Source organism: Quercus suber, unplaced genomic scaffold (assembly GCF_002906115.3).
Source record: "Quercus suber isolate HL8 unplaced genomic scaffold, Cork oak 2.0 scaffold_168, whole genome shotgun sequence".
NCBI classification, from domain to species: Eukaryota; Viridiplantae; Streptophyta; class Magnoliopsida; order Fagales; family Fagaceae; genus Quercus; species Quercus suber.
This window is the reverse complement of record NW_027069628.1, coordinates 393,607-400,245: the sequence shown is the minus strand read 5'-3', so window position 1 is coordinate 400,245 and position 6,639 is coordinate 393,607. Positions and strand designations below refer to the sequence as shown.

At 35.8% G+C, this 6,639-nt stretch overlaps 1 non-coding gene across 8 annotated transcripts; it reads left to right on the top strand.

Moving 5' to 3' along the window:
* The first annotated feature begins 254 nt into the window (after nucleotides 1–254).
* Nucleotides 255–6,639, top strand: LOC112040214 (uncharacterized). Of its 8 annotated transcripts, none has more exons than XR_010630648.1 (4): nucleotides 255–403; nucleotides 719–808; nucleotides 964–1,012; nucleotides 2,779–3,102. It is a non-coding gene; the product is annotated as an uncharacterized LOC112040214 (transcript). The 8 variants fall into 8 exon arrangements; XR_010630649.1 differs by lacking the exon at nucleotides 2,779–3,102 and adding an exon at nucleotides 1,109–2,572; XR_010630652.1 differs by lacking the exons at nucleotides 964–1,012; nucleotides 2,779–3,102 and adding an exon at nucleotides 6,399–6,639 and having other exon boundaries at nucleotides 259–403.

Below are 6,639 nucleotides of genomic sequence, written 5' to 3'. Positions count from 1 at the left end.
ACAAACAACCTCCAAAGATTTTAAAATAGAGAAAATACAATGTAAATTTATATTATAAAGTTAAATACATCAAAAGTGGTAAATGTTATGCAAATTTATAAATGAATGTGCAATATTTTTCATTTTTATAATTGTGTACAGCATCTATCACATTTTTTTATATCATGTTTGTGCTGACCTTGCACATAATAAAAAATTAAAAAAAATTAAAAAATTGTCGCTACATACATTGTTTTCTACTCCTCGTTTTTGTACTGAAGTGAAATAGTGAATACTGATTTAAGAAAACTAAAAAAACATGAATATGTCGGATTCACTTTGCGGATTCCCCTAGGAAAAACAGTCCCTTCTATTGGTTCCTCTCCTTCTTCTTCCTCTTCAACTACCATCTCTGAATTGTCAGGCAAGATTTTTGTTTTCTTCTACTTTTCATTATAATATCTGGGTCTCCTTCTTTTACTTTTACCTTTTTTTTTTTAAATTTTTTTTTTAAGCATTATATATTGATATCCCTTTTTTTTTTTTGGGAGTGCGGGGTCTTTATTTTGTTTTTGTTTTTGATTTTCCCTCCTAAAGTTATGCTCTTTCGTTTACTATTTTGACAAAATTAAGGTTTTGGCTTGAAATTGGTAGGGTTTAAGACCGTTGGAGACTTTGTTTTGTTGAATTATTTGATGCGTTGCGTTTGATTTCATCTGGGTTTCACTGATTTTTGCAGATAAGCCTTTGCTCTGGGGAATTTAGCTCTTCTATTTGTAGAGGAGTGTGGCACTCAGAAGCTATTGGTTGGTAATTGCAGTCCTATCTGGTCAGTGTCCTTTTTTTTTCTTTTCTTCACTACAAAATTTAATGTTTAGCATATTGTAGCTTTTTTGTATTCTGTGTGGTTGGAGTAGATTAATCTTTGTGCTTCCAAAGTTGATTACTTTGAGAGATTGTGCATGCTTTTTTGAGGATATTTAGGTTTGCTTAGGAATTCTGATACATGGAAGCTGAATCTTGTTTAAGGGAGGTAGGAATTCTCTGGATCAATTACTCTACATGTTCCTTTCAATTTCTCATTGTTGATGCACATTTGTAAGTGGGTTTTCTTTATTTATAAAACCAGAAAGAGGATGTTGTTTTGAATCTTGGAAAGAAAATTGTGATGTGCAATTAAGAAGATTGCTTACATCGATTCGTGAGGCAACCCCATCTTAATTGGGATTAAGGCTTAGTTGAGTTGTGTCGCTTACACCAAAGCCATGTTGATATTCAGGTTGTGTTTAACTTATACTCCAAATTTTGGATTTTTCTGTAAGAATTGAGAAATTTAACAACATACCAACCACACTACATTTCATGTGTTTTTGCCTACTTTATAAGTGATTTCCTTCAAGTACTTTAAAGAGAATGTGGCGATTATTTTGTATAAATCAACTCTTACTGGAGGTTAGGTTGATTCATTAGCTTAAATAAATGTGTGTCCTACCAAGCACCTACAAGTTTGCAATTTAAACCGTGGCTAGCCTTTAGTTTGTATTACTCCATTTCTTGTACTTATTTTGTTATGGAGCTACTATTTTATAATGGAGCTTCTTCCATTAGATTGTAAGCGTGGTGCTAGTTGCAATCCTATTCCAGTTCTTAAAATTCTCTTATTTTCAAGGACGAAACCCCTGGTTTCATCTTTTAGTTAATGCTTTTAATATCTTTCTTGTCTGGCCCTCTTGAGAAAGAGGGGATCATACTGCACCCATATTATTTTATATCAAAAAACAGGATCTTGAAATAAACAAGAAGCCAGTCATTTCAGCTTCACTTTTTATTCTTAAAAAAAAAAAAAAGGTATAACAAAATTTAAAGGATACATTACTGTTGTTGATGCTCTATTTGACTTGTTCTTTTTTGTAATTGCAAAAAGAAAATGAAATGGTGAATGCTTGTAGAATGCCAACTACTAAGTGAAGACTTTCTGCTTCATTTAAAATAAGGGAAGGGGGAGGCGAAGTTTATCCAAGCACTGTTGGACAATAGATGTAGTTCCATTTTATTTCTAGATGTATTAAATTTGAGGGAGGTTGGACCTTGGTGCAATGGCAAGTGCCATCCATGCAAGGGATTTGTCATGGGTTTGAATTTGGGAATCGGCTTCTTCAAAATTCGGGGTAAGGTAGCATACCAACTATTGTTCCCAAACCCAGTAGAAGCAGGAACCCTGTGCACCTAGTCCTAGCTTTTTAGATTTATTGAATTTGAGTTTTAATTCTTTGGGAGTGGATAGATGTATATCATGTGTATTTGAACTATCTCCTCTTTTGAATAGAATTATTTTTAGTTATAAAATAATATGTAATTCCATTTTTGTGTTCATATATGATTTCTTCCCTATTTCATGGTTTTAGGTTTTTATTTATTTATTTTTACATGTTTATGGCTTTGGGGTTATGATGTTTTCTTTATGAGATATATTTACTAAGCCAATCGCCCCATCTCCTATACCTGGTGGCTTCTTGCCTACCAAAGTTTTTGTTTTCCTTGGACTAGTAGCTCCTTTTTCCTTTCTAATTTCTTTGTAAGAAAGCCATTTTTTCCTCAGGTCCTTCCCTGACCTTATATGGAAAATGAAATGCTTAAGGAAAAGGCCCTCCATGCTAACACAATCCCCATGAATGTGATCGAATTTTGGTGATTGATTTTCAAACATAAATGGATTTAGATGAGTAGTTGATAGAGAACTTATTGGGTTTATGAAGGAAAGGAGGGTGTGTGATTGGTTTGTTTGTGATGGTGGGATAGGATGCTCTGGCAAACTGACATGGAGTTCTGATGACTGAGAAAAGGGGGAAAAAGTTTCTTCAAAGTCTGAAACCAAGATAGATCCCATCTTCTTACATCAGTTGCTCCCCAAGATGTAATCGCAGTTTTCTATCACTCTCCAAATCAAAAGGCAAGCATGGGATTTTGTTACAACTAAAACTAAAGGACGATCTTAAAGTATTTCATGTGGACAATGTCAACACTTAAAGCATGAATGACTGCTTATTTATTTATTTATTTTTGATAAGTAATGAGTGACTGCTTTTTTTGTTGCATGTTTCTTTTATTTTCTTATGTGTTTTTTTTTTCAAATATATATGGGTGCTGATTCTGACCCTTCTCACCACCTCACATTCTTCTAAGGAATTCTTTATAGCAAATAGAGAGATAGAGAGGAACAGAGAGCTGTGGGGGTTGTTGAAGGGGGGCTGTATGATCTCAGAAAAGAGATAGAGGAGGCTTCAAAGACTGATTTGAATAGACTTTAAATACTATTGATTCAAAAGTTATCCTTCAAATTGACCTGGGGCTTTGGAGACTCCTTTTTTGCTTTCTTGATTGAATATCCTTTTGCTCCAAAGATAGCGTCAAAGGTTACACTATGATTTGGGTAGAATTCAAATACAGTTCCACAAAAACTATGCTTTAAATTAGATTTATTCTGAATTTTGCATGGATAAGTTAACTGTTGAAATTTGAAATGGCTAAAATTATTTTTCTTTTTTTAAATGTGGCTCTTAGGAGACTGTTACTCTTGATGCTATTGAACTTATGCATAACTCCTCCCCCCCCCCCTCTCTCTTCGTCACTATATTTGATTCATTTTTCCTTTTATTTTACCCATGTCTTGGAATAATGTTTAGGAATAAAGTTTCTCCTCCTCGGTACTTGATGCAATGCAGCACAAGCTCAGAAGGAAATTGGGAGAGGCAATAGAACAAAGAAAACGAAAAAGAGGCCTAGGAATCAGCCCTTAGGTGCTTAGAAGCACTAAGCAGGAAACCTAGTAAACACCTAATTTGTCAACAATCAGCACCCAGCCATTAGAAAATTCCAACATAACAATTTATTCATCAATCATCTGTGTCCCTTATCTTTACGGTTTACTGGAGCCTCTTTTTAATAGGCTTCCAGGAAAAATCAATAAAAAAGATTAATTAAACCATAAGCGTAATTCTGTATAATCCTAAGTCCTAATTAAGTGACATTAGTGGAAATCAAATTCAAATTAGCAACAATTTTGGTGTTCACACCAAAACTCATGGTCTGAGAGAGACTTGACTCTATTGAGTATAGCTTTGAGTAGTACTCTAGTATCTTTGGGCTAGCTACTGCAGTTGGAATTTGGTTGTCCCTTCCAATGAGCTAGGTAGTGCTGAACTCCTCTGTTCTTAGTGAAAACAATTTGTTAATACAAAATAGCTTAGTGCTATTGGATTATAGGGTTTTCAAATGGATCATGAGGGGAAGGCTCATTGAAAGGAGTGTCTAGAATGACAATTGGACCTTTATAAAATCCAACACTTGCGACCTTTCCCGGATGTGTTGGATTTTCCAAGGATTTCAGGGGATAATGTGGATTGGTTAGGGAGAGCTTTTGAGGAAACTGAGATTTTTGAAGTCATCAAGGAGTTTAATGGAGATAAATCACCTGGGCCAGATGATTTTCCGATGGCATTCTTTCAAGCTTGCTAGGGGATTCTCAATCTCAAATCAGATAGCATGGTTGTGTTCCATCATTTCCATGTTACAGGTTAGTTTGAAAAAAGCTTGAATGCAACTTTCATTGCTCTTATTCCTAAAAAAAACTGCAACAGTGGAAGTAAAGGACTTTCGGCCTATCAGCCTTGTTGGGGGGGGGGGGGGTTTATAAAATACTTGCTAAAGTTTTGGCTATTCAACTTCGCATGGTTTTAGGAGATATCATTTCAGCACCTCAGAATGCCTTTGTTATAAATAGGCAGATTCTTGATTTCATTCTTATTGCAAATGAATGTCTTAATAGTAGATTAAAGTCTAGTCAGCTAGGGTTGTTATGTAAATTGGACATAGAGAAAGCCTTTGATCATGTGAATTGGGGCTTTCCTACTCACTTGCTTGAGCGTTGTGGCTTTTCTAATAAGTGGAGGCGATGGATTTCATTTTGTTTATCAACGATTCGTTTTTCTATCCTTATTAATGGTTCTCCCCATGAGTTTTTTGGGAGTTCAAGGGGGTTGCGGCAAGGTGATCCTTTGTCCTCTTTGTTATTTGTGTTGGTTATGGAAGCCCTTGGTAGAATGTTGGATAAGGCTGTCCATGAAGGTTGTTTGTCAAGTTTTCGTGTAGGTGATTCTGCGGGAAGATCTTTGGTGGTTTCTCATCTCCTTTTCGCTGATGATACTCTAATTTTTTGTGATGCTAATATTGATCAAAAGCTGATTCTCTATATGGTGTTCATTTGGTTTGAGGCTGTGTCAGGTTTGAAGGTAAATTTGGGTAAGTTTGAACTGGTGGCTATGGAGGCAGTTCATAACATTGAACATTTGGTGGCTGTCTTAGGCTGTAAGCAGGGTCTCTTCCAATGAAATATTCGGGTCTTCCTTTGGGGGCAAAATTCAAGGACAAGACAATTTGGAATCCAATTCTAGAGAAGATGGAAAGAAAATTAGCAGGTCGGAAAAAGTTATATTTATCAAAGGGAGGTAGAGTCACTTTAATTAAAAGCACTCTCTCAAACCTTCCTACTTATTTTCTTTCTTTATTCCCTATTCCTGCTTCAGTGGCCAACTGAATTGCAAGACTTCGGAGGGACTTTCTATGGGGTGGCCTAGGGGATGAGTCCAAATTTCATCTTGTTAATTGGTCTATGGTTTGTGCTCCACTCTCTTCAGGTGGTTTGGGGATTAGGAACCTGAGAACCTTCAATGTAGCTTTATTAGGGAAGTGGTTATGGAGATTTGGGCAAGAAAGGGATGCTCTATGGCGTCAAGTGATAGAGGTGAAGTATGGTCGTGATAGGGGTGGTTGGTGTTCTAGCTCCTTCTCTGGTCCATATGGAGTTAGTTTGTGGAAAAATATTAGGAGAGGGTGGCCCTCTTTATCTCGGTTTATTCTGTATGAAATTGGAGATGGATCAAAAGTGCAGTTTTGGCTAGATCGATGGTCCCACAGAAATTAAAAATTATCAAAAGGGAATAGAGCCAATCAATGTCATATATCTCAAGATAAGGATGTGAATAAATCATTTAAATGAATCCAATTATCATGGAAAATATAGTGATTTTCTAATCATTTTTTTTTAATAATTTTTTATAATTATAATTTTCTAATAAATTTTTTTTTTTTTAATATAGAATTTTACAGAATTAAGCTGATATTGTTTATAATAATCAGCAATATCCCCCTAACTTCACTCCCCCTTCTCTGATGCGCATATTGAGACTGAGCTTGCTTGCATCTGATCTAAGCCTATCGCACCTCCCTATCGCCTGCCCCCAACTGCCTTTCTATTGCGCACGCCGTTAACTCTAGTTTACTTTCTAGTAATATACTGATTAGATTAAAGGGAGGAGTTATCTTTCATAAAAGTAAATTGCGATTCTTTATTGAATTCAAAGATGATTGCGCCAATGAAAGAGATAGAAGAGCGGTATGATAGAGCTCAACAAAGGAAGGAGCTTGCAGAACTAAGCAAGGGATGCCATTAAGCAAGAAAGAAAAGGGCAGGGCCAGCAAATAAGAATACTACCAAGACCTTCGAGATATTAAGAGTGCTAGAGCTAGAAGTGGCAGCCATTAAGTGGAGAATTTCCATCCATTTGCTGTCTCGTTCGCTACCTCAGGTCAACATTAGGCAAT